Here is a 21,097-nt window from a genome sequence, read left to right on the forward strand (position 1 = left end):
AACAATCAATGAAAAAGTCTATAAAAGACACAAGGAATATAAATATATCTGTCTGTCAGTGAGATCAAATAATGCGGGGCTCACTTATCACTTGACACCAAGAGGCCTATTTATCAAGCCGTCAACCGCAAATATGCTGGAATTCCTCAGTGTAATTGTGGCGAGCCTGATTTGTCCTATTTATCAAAGCCTACAGACCGGCAAAAGTTGAAATTTGTGACGTAACATACGATCTGCCGGTCTCAATCCAACACAGATCGATGCTTACATCATTTCAGATGTTCCGAATACAAATTTGGCACTATCTGACAACTTTTGCAAGTTATCAAACTTCTAACAGGTACACTCGCGGCTATTCCAGCCCAGCGTACCTGGTTTTCAATCCGCCACCCTTAAGGCTGCGGATGCCATAGGAATCAATGGGAGCCTGAAAGCAGCGAAAGCTTATGTTCGATGCAACCACATATACCATTGATTTCTATGGTAACGTTTACACCTAAGACCCTAACATAAGCCCCTACATCACCGCCACCTACATAATGTTATTAACCCCTATCTCGCCACTCCCGACCCCGCCGCTACTAAATAAATGTATTAACACCTATCTTGCCGCTTCTTTAGCCCACCGCAACTAAATAAAGTTATTAACCCCTATTCCGCCGCTCCCCGACACTGCTGCAACTAAATAAAGTTATTAACCCCTATACCACCGCTCCCGGACCCCGCCGCAACTAAATAAACGTATTAACCCCTGGCCTCCCACATCACTACCACTTACTAAACCTATTAACCCCTAAACCGCCAGCCCCCCACATCGCCATAAACTAAATTAAGCTATTAACCCCTAAACCTAACAACCCACTAACTTTACATTACATATTAACTCATCCCTATCTTATAATAAATTTAAACTTACCTTTAGAATTAAACTATATTAAACTATTAATTAACCAACCCTAACTATTATACTAAAATTACATTAAACTATATTAAACTATTCATTAACCTACCCTATTATACTAAAAGTACATTAAACTAACAATTAAATTAACTTAATTAAAAACTAACAACTAAGTTACACAAAATAAAAAACACTAAGTTACAAAAAATAAAAAACACTAACGCCTAGATTTAGAGTTCTGCGGTAGCCGTCAAAAGCAGCGTTAAGGGCTCCTAATGCTGCTTTTGGCCGCCCGCTGGTATTTAGAGTCGTGTAGGTAAAGGTCTAACGCTCACTTTCAAGCCGCGACTTTTCCATACCGCAGATCCCCTTACACCAATTGCGTATCCTATCTTTTCAATGGAATCTGCCTAACGCTGGTATTTAGAGTCTTGGCTGAAGTGAGCAGTAGACCCTCTACTGACAAGACTCCAGCCGCAAAAAAATGAGTAGTTAAGAGCTTTCTGGGCTAACGCCGGTTTATAAAGCTCTTAACTACTGTGCTCTAAAGTACACTAACACCCATAAACTACATATGTACCCCTAAACCGAGGTCCCCCCACATCGCCGCCACTATAATAAAAAATGTTAACCCCTTATCTGCCGACCGCACACCGCCACCACCTACATTATCCCTATGAACCCCTAATCTGCTGCCCCTAACATCGCCGACACCTACATAATATTTATTAACCCCTAATCTGCCCCCCCCAATGTCACCGCTACCTAACTACACTTATTAACCCCTAATCTGCTGACCGGACCTCGCTGCCACTATAATAAATTTATTAACCCCTAAACCGCCGCACTCCCGCCTCGCAAACACTATAATAAATTGTATTAACCCCTAATCTGCCCTCCCCAACGTCGCCCCCACCTAACTTCAAGTATTAACCCCTAATCTGCCGACCGGACCTCGCCGCTACTCTAATAAATATATTAACCCCTAAAGCTAAGTCTAACCCTAACCCTAACACCCCCCTAAGCTAAATATAATTTTAATCTAACGCAATAAATTAAATCTTATTAACTAAAGTATTCCTATTTTAAACTAAATATTTACCTGTAAAATAAACCCTAATATAGCTACAATATAACGAATAATTATATTGTAGCTATTTTAGGATTTATATTTATTTTACAGGCAACTTTGTATTTATTTTAACTAGGTACAATAGTTATTAAATAGTTTTTTAACTATTTAATAGCTACCTAGTTAAAATAATTACAAAATTACCTGTAAAATAAATCCTAACCTAAGTTACAATTAATCCTAACACTACACTATCAATAAATTAATTAAATAAATTACCTACAATTACATACAATTAAATAAACTAAACTAAATTACAAAAAAAACCCACAAAATTACAAAAAGTAGGTGTAATTAGCCTAATATTCTTGTAATCTTTTTTTATTTTTTGTAATTTTGTGGGTGTTTTTTTGTTGAAAATTAGCTTAGTTTATTTAATTGTATGTAATTGTAGGTAATTTATTACTGTTTCCCCAAGGAAACAATGGGGCTCCGTTGGGAGCTGAATGCTGCTTTTTTGCAGGTGTTAGGTTATTTTTAGCCCCAACTGTCCCATTGTTTCCTATGGGGGAATCGTGCATGAGCATGTTTTTCAAGCTAGCCGCTACCGTAAGCAACGCTGGTATTGAGAGTTGAAGTGGCGGTAAATATGCCTTTACGCTCCCTTTTTGGAGCCTAACGCAGCCCTTCAGAGAACTCTAAATACCAGCGTTGTTTAGAAGCAGTGCTAGAAAAAAAAGATGCGTAGCTAACGCACCCCTTCGGCCACAAAACTCTAAATCTAGGCGTAAGTTACACAAAATAAAAAAAATAATTATCAAATATTTAAACTAATTACACCTAATCTAATAGCCCTATCAAAATAAAAAAGCCCCCAAAATAAAAAAAAACCCTAGCCTACAATAAACTACCAATGGCCCTTAAAAGGGCCTTTTGCGGGGCATTGCCTCAAAGAAAAAAGCTCTTTTACCTGTAAATAAAAATACAAATACCCCCCAACAGTAAAACCCACCACCCAACCAACCAACCCCCCAAAAATAAAAACCTATCTAAAAAACCTAAGCTAAAGGGCATTCAGTTCTTTTTCAGCCCAAACCCCTAATCAAAAATTAAAACCCACCCAATAAACCCTTTTTAAAACCATTAACGCCCGAAGATCCACTTACAGTTTTTAAGACCCAAAATCCATCCTCAATGAAGCGGCAGAAGTCCTCAGCGTAGCCGGCAGAAGTCTTCATCCAAGCGGGCCGAAGTCTTCATCCAACTAGGCAGAGTTCATCCAACCGGGCTGTTGCAATCAGCCAATAGGATTGAGCTTGCATTCTATTTGCTGATTAGAATAGCCAATAGAATGCAAGCTCAATCCTATTAGCTGATTGGATCAGCCAATAGGGTGAAAGCTCAATCCTATTGGCTGATTGCAACAGCCAATAGGATTTTTTCCACCTTAATTCCTATTGGCTGATCAAATTCTATCAGCCAATCGGAATATAAGGGACGCCATCTTGGATGACGTCATTTAAAGGGAAACATCATTGTTCAGAAGATGTCGGAAGAAGAGAATGCTCCGCACCAGATGTCTTTAAGATGGAGCCGCTCTGCGCCGGATGAATGAAGATAGAAGATGCCGTCTGGATGAAGACTTCTGCCCGATTGGATGAAGAATTCGGCCTGCTTGGATGAAGACTTCTTCCAGCTTTGCTGAAGACTTCTGCCGCTTCATTGTGGATGGATGTCGGGTCTTCAAAAACTGTAAGTGGATTTTCGGTGGTTAGTGTTAGGTTTTTTTAAGGGTTTATTGGGTGGGTTTTAATTTTAGATTTGGGGTTTGGGCTGAAAAATAGCTAAATGCCTTTTAAAGGGCAATGCCATCCAAATGCTCTTTTCAGGGCAATGGGGAGCTTAGGCTTTTTAGATAGGTTTTTATTTGGGGGGTTTGGTTGTGTGGATGGTGGTTTTTACTGTTGGGGGGTATTTGTATTTTTATTTACAGGTAAAAGAGCTGATTTCTTTGGGGCAATGCCCCGCAAAAGGACCTGAAAAGGCTAGGGTTTTTTTTTTATTTTGGGGGGCCTTTTTTTGTAGGGCTATTAGATTAGGTGTAATTAGTTTAAATATTTGATAATTTACTTTTTATTTTGTGTAATTTAGTGGGGGGTTTTTAAACTTAGTGTTTTTTTATTATGTGCAACTTAGTTGTTATTTTTTTGTAACTTAGTAATTTTTTTTTTAGATTTTAATAACTTAAGTAGGGTTATGTTTTTAAATATGTAATATAGTTAATTTATATTTATATTTATAGTTTAATGTAGTTTTAGGATAATAGTTAGGGTAGGTTCATTAATAGTTTAATATAGTTTAATGTAATTTTAGTATAATAGGGTAGGTTCATTAATAGTTTAATATAGTTTAATTTAATTCTAAAAGTAAGTTTAAATGTATTATAAGATAGGGATGAGTTAATATTTAATGTAAAGTTAGCGGGTTGTTAGGTTTAGGGGTTAATAGCTTAATTTAGTTTATGGCGATGTGGGGGGCTGGTGGTTTAGGGGTTAATAGGTTTAGTAAGTGATAGTGATGTGGGAGGCCAGAGGTTTAGGGGTTATTACATGTATTTAGTTGGTGAGGGCTCCTGGAGCGGTGGTTTAGGGGTTAATACATTTATTTAGTTGTGGTGGGCTCGGGGAGCAGCGGGATAGGGGTTAATACATTTATTTAGTTATGGAGGGCTCAGAGAGCTGAGGTTTAGGAGTTAATACATTTATTTAGTTGCAGTAGGCTTGGGGGAGCAGCGGGATAGGGGTTAATATATTTATTTAGTTGCGGTGGGCTCTGGGAGCAGCGGGATAGGGGTTAATATATTTATTTAGTTGCGGCGGGGTCCGGGAATGGCGGGATAGGGGTTAATAACTTTATTAGAGTTGCGGTGGGCTCCGGGATAGGGGTTAAAAAGTTTAGTACAGTGGCGGTGTTTAGTGACAGGGTATAAATAAAGTTGGTAAAAAGCCGAATAGCAGCGAGGTCGATGACTGTTAAATAACAACAGTCCGCTGCTCATCGCCCCGTACTTGGTGCGCGGCTTTTTGACAGCTTTTTTGATAAATAAGGAGAGCTTATTCAGGTCTGCGGCCGCGATGTTAGGCGATTTTAGGTGAGCGTATTGGTGCCCGCTAATGCAGCATAGTTGATGGCTTGATAAGTAGGCCTCCATATTTTATTATTGCAGTATCTCTTGTTTGAGAAAAAATTTAACAATTAAAAAATGTCAAGGTATTGATACAAGCAATAAGTGTATATAAAATATGTTGATACATTACGTCAAATGTAAGACAATAAATGCTGGCGATATATAAAAAGTGCTAGGGAAACGCACTAATTACTGACAGCATGAGTAATGTGCATATTGATGCAGGAAATGAAACACACAAAATGCTAACAGCATGTCAAATAGAAAGCATTAAGACAAAGCTAACTAAAAGAAGAATGCACTAGTTACTAGCAGAATACGTTTTATACATACTAACAGCGTATACAATAAAAAAAACAGCAAAAAACAGATATTCAATATTAAAAGAATGCTAAAAAAGCTAAAAAGCTGTGAATAGCAACACTTGCCTGACCAGGCCACAGTTCAAGACACACCCCTTCATCCTAACCCGATGGTTAGTCTTGACTTATATATGTATTTTCCTTGTGTCCTTTATAGAATATTTCATTGATTGTTAGTAATTTTAATTTGGAAATAAATATTTTGTATATATAATTTTATAGCACTCTTTTTTGAGTGTTTATATATATATATATATATATATATATATATATATACATAATCCAAGAAAACAGAAGTAGTCTCAGCACTGTTTTATCAAAATGAATCCTTTATTGCAGTGAAGAGGGTAAAACACAGCAACGTATCGGGCCTACATAGCCCTTACTCATGAGTAAGGGCTATGTAGGCCTGAAACGTTGCTGTGTTTTACCCTCTTCACCTCATTTTGATAAAACAGTGCTGAGACTACTTCTGTTTTCTTGGATTGGATAACGATTTAAACATGTATCTGCATGTATCTCTATGTTAAAGCCCTTTGCAGTCCTATTTTTTCCTAACACCTAAGACCTCATATCTTTGAGCCCGTTTGAGAATTTTTTTGTGCACATTTCTTTAAAATAATTTTTATCAGTGTTATTATGCCTATAATTGTACTTTGTAAAGTATTTTTGATGTGTTTTGTGACACTTTTTTTGTTTCGCAAAACAGTTAACCAGAGCTCTGAATATGCACTATCCCGACACTCGTTAACTTCAACTGCGCTCAAGTAATCGAGTTTACTTTCAACTTGTAATACGAGCGCTACACCCGATGCATGAAAATACCCATGATAAACCCATTTTCACTCGTATGAAATTGTTAGTGCGCCATTCCTAATCTGTCCTCCGGAAGTTAACTGAAAATACAATTAATTGTGAAAAACAGGTGATCTAAAGTGAAATAGAACATAAGAAATTACAAAATATGAATTATGGATAAAAATCTATTTTACCATTAAAAACAATACCTTCTAAGGTATTGCTCACAAATGTCCAAACATTTGTAATTGCCACAGGAGATGCCCGACTTTTCTTTGTTGCTTGTTTGTCCTAGAACAGACATTTGGAAAGCATTTTTACATTTATCCTAATAGACACAGACTACTCCTTACAATTCCTTACAATTTTGCCAGAATTTTGCTAATTCTGTATAAGAGCAATGCAATCATCAGTTAGATTATTGGTTGTTCTATCTCCTAAATGTTTAGCAGCTTCTGCCCTTTATTTCCTCTGCTGGGCATTGCCATTCTCGACTACCGTTATCTGCTACCAATTACTGACTCTTTTTCCTGTCAACACTTCCTGCTACTGTATAGTTCTGGTTATCACCTGCAGTTTGGTTCTTCTAGCCACTATATTGTGTAGTGAACTGTGGCCATTATTTGCAACCTGTCCTATCAGGAACTACCATCTTCACTGGTTGTTGCTGCTGCTGTGCCCTGATATCTGGTGCCTGATTTTTACTTGTGTATTGTAACCTGTCAGGTATTTCTGTTCACCTGTGAAATAAGCTTTAAGACCATTTTTTAATAATGCTGTAAAAAATGGCTTTATGTATTTTTAAACTCCATAATTCATTTGTAAAACCTATTGGGCTAGTTTCCTATATTTGCTCTCCACTTAGTAATACCAGCGCACGCAAATGTGCACTGGTATTACAAGCTATGTGCAATGCCAGCGCAACCTCGCGTTCGCATTGCACAGAAGCTTTGTGCTTACAAGAGCGCGCTTCCATAGGTTTCAATGAGAACCTCATTCTCATGCCGATAGACACGGCATGAGAACTAGCGCAGCAAAGGGAGTAAGTCGCACAGCAATGAGCAGCCATTTTAAATATATATGTATATAATTATATACATATATATTTATATATGTGTGTTTATATGCATATTAACACATAAATATATATGTTTGTCTGATGAAGGGGGTAATACCCCGAAACGTTACATTAAAAGGTAACACTAAAAATCCTGGCTAGTGCATCCTTTCTTTACTCGATTCTATCTACATAGTGGAAGCACCCTGGATAGCTGCTTATTTTTAACCATGAATGCTAGCATACTGAACATTTGTATATAAGCATATAAATATCTATTTATAGAGAACACACAATTTCCATAGAACGCTAACACCCCCACCCGTCAACTTAAACCCCTCATAACTGCTTTGTGCAGTTACTATATTAAAAAATAAAGATGCTACTATTTTTATTTTCTAATAAAGATTACTACACTGACACTTAGGGGCAATGGGGGACATTTAGAAAATGAACCATATATCTGATCTCTGGGTAATTTTCTGAGCGCTCTACTTTTAATCTAGCCCTGTGTGTTGTGCTAACTGCAAACTTCTACAGAACAAAAATCCTATAACTCTCGGTTTGGCTAATTGTAATCTGAAACCTTGTTTTGGTCAGTGCAGTGTAATTGTGTAATGTTTAATCATACACTAACCGTTCATCAATTGTTTTTCACTGTTGTGGTATTTTGATAAGGTGTATTACACATTGATAAGGTGAGGTAGACATATGCACTTTTATTTAATTTTAATTCAATACTGGTAAATTGTGTAATTTAAAAATAAGTGGCATATTATATGTTAGATTAGCATGAAAGCTATGATAATTTGAAATTGACTATGAAATTCATATTTGAATGCATAGTTAATACATTTTTATTACGCATATAATTGCTATTTAAATTAATAGGACCATACACTGAATTAGAAAATATTATGTATATAATCTATTTGAAAATAAGAACTGCATTTGAAAAGCTTTACAATTTAAAAAATTATGCTTTCAACATGTAATCATACTAAAAATGTAAAAATTAAAATGAAACCTAAAGAGACATGACATGGTTGTATAACTTTCATTATTATGCAGTAATAATTTATGTTAAGATTACATTCATGTGCTGTAATTGTAAAATAATTATCTTGGAAGAGATCAATAATATAATGTATTTTATAGCGTAATTAATATCATATAAGTTTTACATACAGCTTACTTGCGGCGAGATTACGAGTTTTGCAGTAACAGAGGTGCGTTGCTGACGAGCCTTTTTTTCTTACCGCTCACTTAAGCCAACGCTGGTATTACGAGTTTCCTTCAAGCCGGCGTTAGCCTCAGAAAAGTGAGCGTTAAACAAAATTTAGCTCCACATCTCACCTCAATACCAGCGTTGCTTATGGTAGCGGTGAGCTGGCAAAACGTGCTCGTGCACGATTTTCCCATAGGAAACAATGGGGCTGAGCTGGCTGAAAAAAACCCTAACACCTGCAAAAAAACAGCGTTCAGCTCCTAACGCAGCCCCATTGTTTCCTATGGGGAAAGGAATTTTATGTCTGCACCTAACACCCTAACATGAACCCCGAGTCTAAACACCCCTAATTTTACACTTATTAACCCCTAATCTGCCGCCCCCGACATTGCCGATACCTGCATTATATTTATTAACCCCTAATCTGCTGCTCCGGACACCGCCGCCACCTACATTAACCTTATGAACCCCTAATCTACTGCCCCCAACATCGCTGACACCTACATTATAGTTATTAACCCCTAATCTGCCCCCCAACGTCGCCGCCACTATAATAAATTTATTAACCCCTAAACACCCCTCTAACTTAACTATAATTTAAATACATCTAAATAAATTTACAAAAATTAAATAAATTATTCTTATTTAAAACTAAATACTTACCTGTAAAATAAACTCTAAGCTAGCTACAATATAACTAATGGTTACATTGTAGCTAGTTTAGGATTTAAATTTATTTTACAAGCAACTTTGTATTTATTTTAACTAGGTACAATAGTTATTAAATAGTTATTAACTATTTAATAACTTCCTAGTTAAAATAAATACAAATTTACCTGTAAAATAAACCCTAACGTAAGTTACAATTACACCTAACACTACACTATAATTAAACTAATTACCTAAACTACCTAAATTAAATACAATTAAATTAAATAAACAAAAATACGAAAAAACCCCAATAAATTACAGAAAATAAAAAAGAATTACAAGAATTTTAAACTAATTACACCTAATCTAACCCCTAATAAAATAAAAAAGCCCCCCAAAATAATAAAATTCCCTACCCTATACCAAATTACAAATAGCCCTTAAAAGGGCCTTTTGCAGGGCATTGCTCCAAAGTAATCAGCTCTTTCACCTGTAAAAAAAAATACAATACCCCCAACATTAAAACCCACCAACCACACACCCAACCCTACTCTAAAACCCACCCAATCCCTCCTTAAAAAAACCTAACACTACCCCCTTGAAGATCACCCTACCTTGAGCCGTCTTCACCCAGCCGGGCACAAGTGGTTCTGCAGAGGGTCCAAAGTCTTCATCCTATCCGGCCAGAAGAGAATATCCAGACCGGCAGAAGTCTTCATCCAGGTGGCATCTTCTATTTTCATCCTTCCGGAGCAGAGCGGGTCCATCTTCAAGACATCCGACGCGGAGCATCCTCTTCATCTGACGGCCGACAACTGAATGACTGGTCCTTTAAGTGACGTCATCCAAGATGGCGTCCCTTGAATTCCGATTGTCTGATAGAATCCTATCAGCCAATCGGAATTAAGGTAGGAAAAATCCTATTGGCTGATGCAATCAGCCAATAGGATTGACCTCGCATTCTATTGAACTTCAATCCTATTGGCTGATTGCATCAACCAATAGGATTTTTCCTACCTTAATTCCGATTGGCTGATAGGATTCTATCAGCCAATCGGAATTCAAGGGACGCCATCTTGGATGACGTCATTTAAAGGATCAGTCATTCAGTCGTCGGCCGTCGGATGAAGAGGATGCTCCGCGTCGGATGTCTTGAAGATGGACCCGCTCCACTCCAGAAGGATGAAGATAGAAGATGCCGCCTGGATGAAGCCTTCTGCCAGTCTGGATGTCCTCTTCTGGCCGGATCGGATGAAGACTTCTGCCCCTTTCAAGGTCCACTTGTGCCTGGCTGGGTGAAGACGGCTCAAGGTAGGGTGATCTTCAAGGGGGTAGTGTTAGGTTTTTTAAGGGGGGATTGGGTGGGTTTTAGAGTAGGGTTGGGTGTGTGGGTGGTGGGTTTTAATATTGGGGGGTATTGTATTTTTTTTACAGGTAAAAGAGCTGATTACTTTGGGGCAATGCCCCGCAAAAGGCCCTTTTAAGGGCTATTTGTAATTTAGTATAGGGTAGGGAATTCTATTATTTTGGGGGGCTTTTTTATTTTATTAGGGGGATTAGATTAGGTGTAATTAGTTTAAATTTCTTGTAATTCTTTTTTTTTTCGTAATTTAGTTTATTTAATTTAATTGTAATTAATTGTAGGTAGTTTAGGTAGTTTAATTATAGTGTAGTGTTAGGTGTAATTGTAACTTAGGTTAGGGTTTATTTTACAGGTACTTTTGTACTTATTTTAGCTAGGTAGTTATTAAATGGTTAATAAATATTTAATAACTATTCTACCTAATTAAAATAAATAAAAGCTGCCTGTAAAATAAAAATAAACCCTAAGATGGCTACAATGTAATTATTATTTATATTGTAGCTATGTTAGGAATTATTTTATAGGTAATTATTTAGTTTTAAATACGATTAATTTATTTAATTGTAGTAATTTAATTTTGTTTTATTTAAATTATATTTAAGTTAGGGGGGGTTAGGGTTAGATTTAGGGGTTAATAAATTTAATATAGTAGCAGCGATGTTGGGGGCAGCAGATTAGGGGTTAATAAATGTAGGTAGGTGTCTGCGATGTTAGGGACGGCAGATTAGGGGTCTATAAAATGTAACTAGTGTTTGTGAGGCGGGAGTGCGGCGGTTTAGGGGTTAATACATTTATTAAAGTGGCGGCGATGTCCGGTCGGCAGATTAGGGGTTAAATAATTTTATTAAAGTGTTTGCGATGTAAGGGGAGCCTCGGTTTAGGGTTTAATAGGTAGTTTATGGGTGTTAGTGTACTTTTTAGCACTTTAGTTAAGAGCTTTTATGTTACGGCATTAGCCCATAAAACTCTTAACTACTGACTTTTATAAGCAGTAGGAGTCTGGACAGGAGAGGGTCTACCACTCACTTTTTCAGGTGATCGTAATACCGGCGTTAGGCAAATCCCATTAAAAAGATAGGATACGCAATTGACGTAAGGGGATTTGCAATAAGCTAAAATTGCGGGAAAAAAGTGAGCAGTAGACCCTCTCCTGCCTGACTCGTAATACCAGCTGGTGTTAAAAAGCAGCGTTAGGACCCCTTAATGCTGCTTTTTAAAGCTAACGCAAGACTCATAATCTAGCCGTTGGTTACTTTGCACAAGCAATTAATCAAAATCTGCACTATCCACAATGACATACCATTATTTATGTATAAATATAGTTACAGTAATTCATATTGTAAATAAAAATGTTTTGATTGCAAATTTGATATTTGGCACACTTCATTTTCATATTAGTTACAAACAAATATTTTTAGTGTACTTTAATGTATTTTTTTAGTGATGCCAATATATACATCTTTTTACATCTTGCACTTCTAATATTATGTTCCTATTTCCCAAGGTGATGTCGGGTATGGATATAGAACCTGGATGCTGGTCATGAATAATCAGGTTCCCTTAGGTGGACCGGATCCTTGATTAAGTACTCTTAAATCACACTCCTGTTCAGGTTGTGATAGAATCCTTCCTAAAAGATGATTAATATCATTTAGCTTTCTGTTGTCTACACAACCTAAACATATTGCATACACAAATCATGTAATTATTTAAATAGATTGGAATGGCAAAGTCAAAGTGACCAAAGTTTATATGCAAAGTTTTTTTTTTTTTTTTTGATAGATTGGAATAGTTTCCGGCACTACAAGACCCATTTTGTTACTTAGCAGCAGATTTACAAAGGCAGAAACACCATTTCATACATTCTATTGAACATTTCTTTGAACTGACTGGGCTAGATTATGAGAGAAGTGCCAACAGTTGAGTGTGAGTAATAAAGGGTATATTGCAGCTCTATATGGTGTTGCAAGTAGAATGTATATTACGAGTTTTAAGTAAACACATTTGCTTGAGCGCTATCAAATTTAATGAACGTCGGGTTAGTTCAATTTCAGAGCTCTGGTTAATTGTTACATGAGAAAAAAAGTTGCACAAAAAATAGCAAAAATATATGTAAAAATACAGTTACGCTCATATTAACACTGTCTAATAAAAAATATTTTAAAATATTGCATTAAAAAGTTAGAAGGGCTCAAAGACATGAGGTGTTAGAAAAAAAGGCAGGCAAAGGGCTTTAATATAGAGATACATACATATACATGTCTAGCTATAATTATTTATGTATATATGTTTATATATGTGTATACAGATGTAATAATGTTTTTTACTGTAAATTTACTGTAAACATTTCACTTTCCAATGTCCTTCACTTACAGGATAATGTTAAGCATATTTTACATTTTTATGTTCTTCACATAGAAAATAATGTACTTTTTATTATTACATATACAGGCATACCTCAGAGATATTGCGGGTTCGGTTCCAGACCACCGCAATAAAGCGAATATAGCAATAAAGTGTGTCACACTAATTTTTTTTTGGTTTGGTTTTCCCATGGGTTTGGTTTCCTATTGAATATAAAAGTTATATTTACACTATACTGTAGTCTATTAAGTGTGCAAAATCAGTATGTCTAAAAAAAACAATGTACAGACCTTGATTAAAAAATACTTTATTGCTAAAATGCTAACCATTGCTATAACATCATCTAAGCCTTCTTTTTCCTTGTGGTGTGTATATGTTGGTGGTATATATGTGAACTCATGTGTATTTATGTTTTACAAACCTTACATTTTTTTAAAAGAGCAATATCTGTGAAGCACAATAGAGTGAAGCGCAATAAAACAAGGCATGCATCTTTAAAAAAATGGTCTACATTCATTAAGATATTTTCTCCTAGAGAAATAGACTATTTAATTTATCCCTTTAGGAACTCTGAACTAGTCTTATTAGGAATCTGGTGAACAAATTGAACCTTACATTTATCCAGTTAAATCTTCTCCCCCTCTTTTTATTATTTTTTCTTTTCTCTGGGAGACCATTGTGTTGTTCCTGTTTAGATAAGGTTAAGATAAGGAAAATCCCAACAAGAGGAATGTTGGGGGTAGTGGCCATGGTTGTCATGGGTATCAAACTTTTTAACCAATTAAAATACTGATTGGTTGAAACATAGTACAATTATATAAAGAGGCTTTGTTTGTATGGTATTAATATGTGAACTCATTGTCTTGTACTTTAACCAATGTATACAGTTAATGACAACTTTTTTTTTCTGTCTCATTTTGTATCAATTTACATTGTCCCTTTTGTAGGTTAATAAAAATTGATAAAAACAAAACAAGGTATGCCTGTATATATATATATATATATATATATATATATATATATATATATATATATATATATATATATGGCTGGTTACCCAACTCATGTATATAAGAAACAGATTGATGAATATGTGTCATTGATACACCAGGAAGGATTGATTGAGGATAAGACCAAGGAATATCTTTTCACCAAACATCCCAGGATGCCAATCTTTTATACATTACCAAAGATTCACAAATGTCTTGAGTCTTCACCTGGCAGGCCGATTGTATCTGCAATTGGGTCACTACAACAACCTCTGGCGGTCTTTTTGGATATATTTTTACAACCAATGGTGAGAAACATGACTTAATTTTTTTTTTTTTTAAACAAGCTTTATTGACAAAGAAAATTGTAAGAACATACAGTCAAGCCATGCTTGATATTAGGTCATCAATAATACAAAACAATTCCTCTGGACATTAATGAATATAACTTAATACATCTTCCACCAGCTTTCAGGTGAATCAAAGAGACGGAATGTCCTAGAGTAAAAGAATACAAGGAACAAGCCAACTGTAAAGTCCAAAGCTTGTGTTTTTTTTTTTAAATGAACAAAAATCAGATAATAAAGAACAAAGGGAAAAAGGAAAGAGGGAATGAAAAAAACAAAATGTAGCATGTTACGTAACTCGTATGTTTATAATAATACATTATGAGATGAGAGTTGCAGTGTAGGGTATTTTATGTATCGTGGGTTATGGAGTATACAGTCGTCAAGAAACCTAAAGCCTATAAGTCCGGATATCCAGCAGGGCCCAGAACCTGAGAAGGATTATGGAGATGTTAGTTATTCATCAAGTGGTCCCTACAGCCCCATGAATATAGGTCTCCCAGTAGAGGGACATTGCACAGTAAAAGTCAAGTCTGTTAGTTTGGATGTAGTGGTACTTCTCAAGGGATAGTAGGAGTGTAACATTTTTCTTCCAGCTTTTTGTGGTCGGGACGGCTCTCTGTTTCCATAGTCTCGGCACTAATTGTTTTGCGCTGCTAAGCATAATGTATAATAATTTGAATTTATATTTACATTTAATTCGTGGGGGTTTGTTGAATAGCAAAATCAGGGGGTCTAAAGGAATCTCGTGTGCAAGGGCTTTTTGGATCTCAGTGTGAATGCTTTTCCAAAAGGGTTGGAGAACTGGACAGTCCCACCATATGTGGTACAAAGAGCCTACATGTCCACAGCCTCTCCAGCACAGAGGGTCAGAGAGTCCATGAATTTTGGCCAACCTACTGGGGTATAAGTACCACCTGCATAATAGTTTCATGTTTGTCTCAGTGATGTTCATTGAGAATGGTGCTTTCCCCATATGTTGAAAGATGGAGTCCCATGTCTCAGAAGAGACACTGAAGCCCAGTTCAGTTTCCCAGGTTCGGGTGTATGATGGAAGATTTCTAGAGTGTATAGTTGATAAAATCTTATAAGTCAAGGAAAGGGCTCCCCTCGTTGACTGAGTGGACCAGCAAAGTGTTTCAAAAGGGTTTAAACTCCTAACTATATTAGCCCTATCTTTATGGTGTGAGATAAAATGGGACAGTTGGAGGTATTCAAACCAATTGTTAAAGTATGGGATATTTCTCTCTACCAACGTGGGCATGGGTAAGATACTACCCTCCTCTAGCAAAGAGAAGCAGGGTAGCCCTGCTGCTATACTATATGTCCCATCCGCCCACACCTGCAGGCAAGGGGGGAGGGCTTTATTATGGCATAGGGGTTAATGGGGAAGGTACCGTAGACACCCCCTTTAGGGATTTAGTAAGGCGATCCCATGTCAGAAAAGTGTCTATTATCAGGGAGGTGGGGGATATCCACGGGGCTCTGTCCTGCTTGTGGAGCCAGCATTGCGTGCCTAAACTTTTTGAGCCAGCTAAGTCATGTTCGAGCTTCACCCATTCTTTGTCTTGCACGTTTTTGCACCAATCTATAATTCTAGTGAGAAAGGCCGCTTGCTGATAGAACAGAAGGTTAGGAACTCCAAGTCCTCCTCTATTGCGGGGCCTATAAAGTGTAGCTTTTGCTATTCTAGGACGTTGGTGTGCCCACAGGAAGGCATTGACTAATTTCTGCGCTGAGCTGATGTAGTGCTGAGGGAGGTAGAAAGGGACCGTCTGGAACAAATAAAGGAAGCGCGGAAGAATGCTCATCTTGAAAGCATGTGCTCTACCGAGCCAAGATAAGCATTTGTTCTGCCAGCCCTTCAGTTCTGCCTTGACAGACTCAAACAAAGCCTGATGATTCAGTTGGTACAGGGAATCCTGTGCATTCGAGAGTTGAATTCCCAAATATTTGATGGAAGTGTGCTCTTGTCGGAATAGGTATTGCTCTGAAATTTGGTTGGCCCTTTGGTCTGAAAGCCCTACACTTAAAAATTCTGATTTCAACATATTAATTTTGAAATTAGATAGGGAACTATATCTCTCTATTTCAGGAATTAGGGAAGAAAGTGATTCCAAGGGTGAGGTTAGAGTAAAAAGGACGTCATCTACATACATTGTTGTTTTGTACTGAGTGTCGCCTATTTGAATCCCTTTTATTCCTGAATTTTTCCTAACATTAGCAGCTAGAACCTCCATGGCCAAAACGAATAGCAGGGGGGAAAGAGGACAGCCCTGTCTTGTGCCGTTAAGGATGGGAAAGGGGTCTGATATAGAGTCATTTAGTTTAATCCGGGCTTTAGGGGTATGATATAAGGCAAAATTTTTCCCTATAAGTTTTTCTCCCATTCCAAAACGTGCTAATGTAAGTTTTAAAAATTGCCAATCTAATCTATCAAACGCCTTTTCGGCATCAATGGCTAGAAAGATAGAGGGAATAGAATGAGTTTTTGCATAATCAAGGAGATTGAGAATCTTAATAGTGTTGTCTCTCGCCTCTCGGCGAGGGACAAAGCCCACTTGATTTAGGTGGATTAGTTGGGGTAGCAATTTGTTGAGTCTTAAGGCGATGAGTTTTGCATACAATTTGATATCAACGTTTAGGAGTGAAATAGGGCGGAAATTAGCAGGGGAGTTAGTAGGTTTGCCCGGTTTGGGGATCACTGTGATGTGGGCTTCTAACATTGAGGAAAGAAAAGGGTGCGTCTGGTCGGCAATGTTAAAAACCGTGCATCGGTGGGGGATCAAGATTGGGGCAAATTTCTTATAATAGGAAGCCGTGAACCCGTCAGGACCTGGGCTCTTGCCTGATGGTAACTGTTTAAGGGCTGCGGCAATTTCTGCTACCGAGAAGGGTGTCTCGAGATCAGCTGCCTGCGCTTCTGTTAGCTGAGGTAAGGGGGTGTCTAAAAGGTATGCTTTGGTAGTATTTTCGTCATTGCTTGAGGCATTTAGTCTCGGTAGGTTATAAAGTTTTGAATAATATGCTAAGAATTCGGAGAGTATCTCCGGGGTCATATTGACCATCTTTTCTGTTGGTGATTTAATTTCAGTAACAAAGGTTTTTAGTTTTTTGAGTTTTAGGGAGCGTGCGAGGAGCTTTCCCACTCTGTTACTCTCAAAGTAAAATTTTTGCTTAGTTTTTAGTGCTAGTGTGTTAGCCTCCTGCATTAGCTGTTCTTGTACTTTTTGCCTAGCTTTGCCCAGTTCTTCGAGGGTGCGTGTGTCCGTTGGGTTCAATTTATGTTGGTGTTCTAATCTAGCTAAGAGATCACTGGATGATTTGTAAAGCAGCCGTGCTTTTTGCCTGATATACGCTTTATATTTAATTAACTCCCCTCTAATATAGCACTTGTGGGCTTCCCAGACCACAAGGGGGTCTGTCTCTGGTAATGAGTTTAGTTGAAAATATTCCGGAAGCATTTTCTCTATTTTATTTTTAAAGTCAGGGTAGTTTAACAAATTATCGTCTAGTTTCCACATAAAGGAGGACTTTGGTGCAGAGGGCCATATCAATTGTGTCAGCACAGCAGAATGGTCAGACCAGACTGTGTGTGAAAGTTTAGAGGTGAGGACATAAGATAAGTCTTTTTGGTTTGTTAAGAGGTAATCAATTCTACTGTATGAACGATGTGGGGAGGAGAAGAAGGTGTAGTCCCTTCTAGTTGGATGTTTAAATCTCCACGTATCAAATATCGTCTGTTCGTACATGAGTTTCCATAATTGTTTAAGTGTATTTTTAGACGTGGAGGGCTTTGGGTTTGTGGTATCCATATCCGGGTGTATGGGTATATTAAAGTCGCCTCCAATGTAGAGTGTTCCTATAGTATGATCTAAAATCCGTGCAAAATGTTTTTTGAAAAAGGGGAATTGATTTTTGTTCGGGGCATATAAATTTACTAGCGTAACTGGTGAGCCAAACAGCAAACCAGTCACGCACAAAAACCTCCCCTCCGTGTCCGTATGTGTATGGATTGGGGTAAAGGAAATGTGCCTGCTTATAAGGATGCTCACTCCATTTCTTTTGTGGTCAAATGAACTGTGGAAATGTTGTATATACAGGGAGTGCAGAATTATTAGGCAAATGAGTATTTTGACCACATCATCCTCTTTATGCATGTTGTCTTACTCCAAGCTGTATAGGCTCGAAAGCCTACTACCAATTAAGCATATTAGGTGATGTGCATCTCTGTAATGAGAAGGGGTGTGGTCTAATGACATCAACACCCTATATCAGGTGTTCATAATTATTAGGTAACTTCCTTTCCTTTGGCAAAATGGGTCAAAAGAAGGACTTGACAGGCTCAGAAAAGTCAAAAATAGTGAGATATCTTGCAGAGGGATGCAGCACTCTTAAAATTGCAAAGCTTCTGAAGCGTGATCATCGAACAATCAAGCATTTCATTCAAAATAGTCAACAGGGTCGCAAGAAGCGTGTGGAAAAACCAAGGCGCAAAATAACTGCCCATGAACTGAGAAAAGTCAAGCGTGCAGCTGCCAAGATGCCACTTGCCACCAGTTTGGCCATATTTCAGAGCTGCAACATCACTGGAGTGCCCAAAAGCACAAGGTGTGCAATACTCAGAGACATGGCCAAGGTAAGAAAGGCTGAAAGACGACCACCACTGAACAAGACACACAAGCTGAAACGTCAAGACTGGGCCAAGAAATATCTCAAGACTGATTTTTCTAAGGTTTTATGGACTGATGAAATGAGAGTGAGTCTTGATGGGCCAGATGGATGGGCCCGTGGCTGGATTGGTAAAGGGCAGAGAGCTCCAGTCAGACTCAGACGCCAGCAAGGTGGAGGTGGAGTACTGGTTTGGGCTGGTATCATCAAAGATGAGCTTGTGGGGCCTTTTCGGGTTGAGGATGGAGTCAAGCTCAACTCCCAGTCCTACTGCCAGTTTCTGGAAGACACCTTCTTCAAGCAGTGGTACAGGAAGAAGTCTGCATCCTTCAAGAAAAACATGATTTTCATGCAGGACAATGCTCCATCACACGCGTCCAAGTACTTCACAGCGTGGCTGGCAAGAAAGGGTATAAAAGAAGAAAATCTAATGACATGGCCTCCTTGTTCACCTGATCTGAACCCCATTGAGAACCTGTGGTCCATCATCAAATGTGAGATTTACAAGGAGGGAAAACAGTACACCTCTCTGAACAGTGTCTGGGAGGCTGTGGTTGCTGCTGCACGCAATGTTGATGGTGAACAGATCAAAACACTGACAGAATCCATGGATGGCAGGCTTTTGAGTGTCCTTGCAAAGAAAGGTGGCTATATTGGTCACTGATTTGTTTTTGTTTTGTTTTTGAATGTCAGAAATGTATATTTGTGAATGTTGAGATGTTATATTGGTTTCACTGGTAAAAATAAATAATTGAAATGGGTATATATTTGTTTTTTGTTACGTTGCCTAATAATTATGCACAGTAATAGTCACCTGCACACACAGATATCCCCCTAAAATAGCTATAACTAAAAACAAACTAAAAACTACTTCCAAAACTATTCAGCTTTGATATTAATGAGTTTTTTGGGTTCATTTAGAACATGGTTGTTGTTCAATAATAAAATTAATCCTCAAAAATACAACTTGCCTAATAATTCTGCACTCCCTGTAATGTCCCCCAAAATATTTTGGTTCCTTAAGTTTTAGGAAGTGCGTTTCCTGTAGGAATAAAATGTCACCTCCTTTGCGGCGGAGGTCTAACATAGCCATGTAACGCTTCTGTGCTGAATTAAGACCTCTCACGTTCTGGCTTATCAATGTAATGTTCTTGCTGTTAGAAGTCATGGTTTGTCGGTGCGGAGATGTCTGTCATTTTGTATAGGTGTCTATTCAGTAAAGTCTTGATGATAATCAGTGTGTGCATACTCCATTTCAGCTGTAACCCAAAATCTGCATTTCTCATACGCAACATAAACATCAAAAACAGGTAATAACCTAAAAGTGAGCAGTAACATTTACATCTAAACAAGGAATATCTTAGTGAAAATAATGCCATAAAACGTTTATTACTTACGAGGAGGTAGTAGCCAGCTCCACATAAAGGTATACAATTAGGTCTAACAAGTGCCCATAATTCACATTTACATAACAATCATAAAGATAAAAAAGCTTAATCTATAACATTATGCTTGGTATTCGAGCCATACTGTTCTACTTAATAAAGAAAACTTTTTAGTAGTTATAGCAGTGAAGGCAGAAGAGAAAAACAAAAGGATACTTATCGGCATCCAACAGGGCAGAACTTCGAGAATCAAACAGGGATAACACCAACGGTGCTATTGTGCAGGCAAACTTTACCAGGTCTCTGGCTAAGGGCCACAAGACCCAGCATTCGTCCCATCCTCCCAGACTAGGGCACTGGAGGGGGCACCAAGGAGAGGAACTTGGAGACCTGACTGTTGCGTGAGCTCTTTGCTTATGGGAAGCCTTTTGCCAGCCTCCTCGATCTGTCCCAGCTGGTCTTTTCTTTGGGGGTTCTTGAGAGTCCTCCATAGGTGTTTCAATGGGTGTCTCAATCTCTAAGGCCGAGCAGAAATCCCCGACATCTTTCAGAGATTTACAGTTTAACTTCCTTTTTCCATGCAGGACATATAGGTGAAAAGGAAAGCCCCATCTGTGTCGTAAGAGTGTGGTCAGTGGAGCCAGTTCCCTTCTTCTTTGTAATGTCCTTTGTGATAAATCCTGGAAAAATTGTAGAACGACACCTCTAAACTTAACCGGCTG

This window comes from Bombina bombina, chromosome 6 (genome assembly GCF_027579735.1).
Source record: "Bombina bombina isolate aBomBom1 chromosome 6, aBomBom1.pri, whole genome shotgun sequence".
NCBI lineage: Eukaryota > Metazoa > Chordata > Amphibia > Anura > Bombinatoridae > Bombina > Bombina bombina.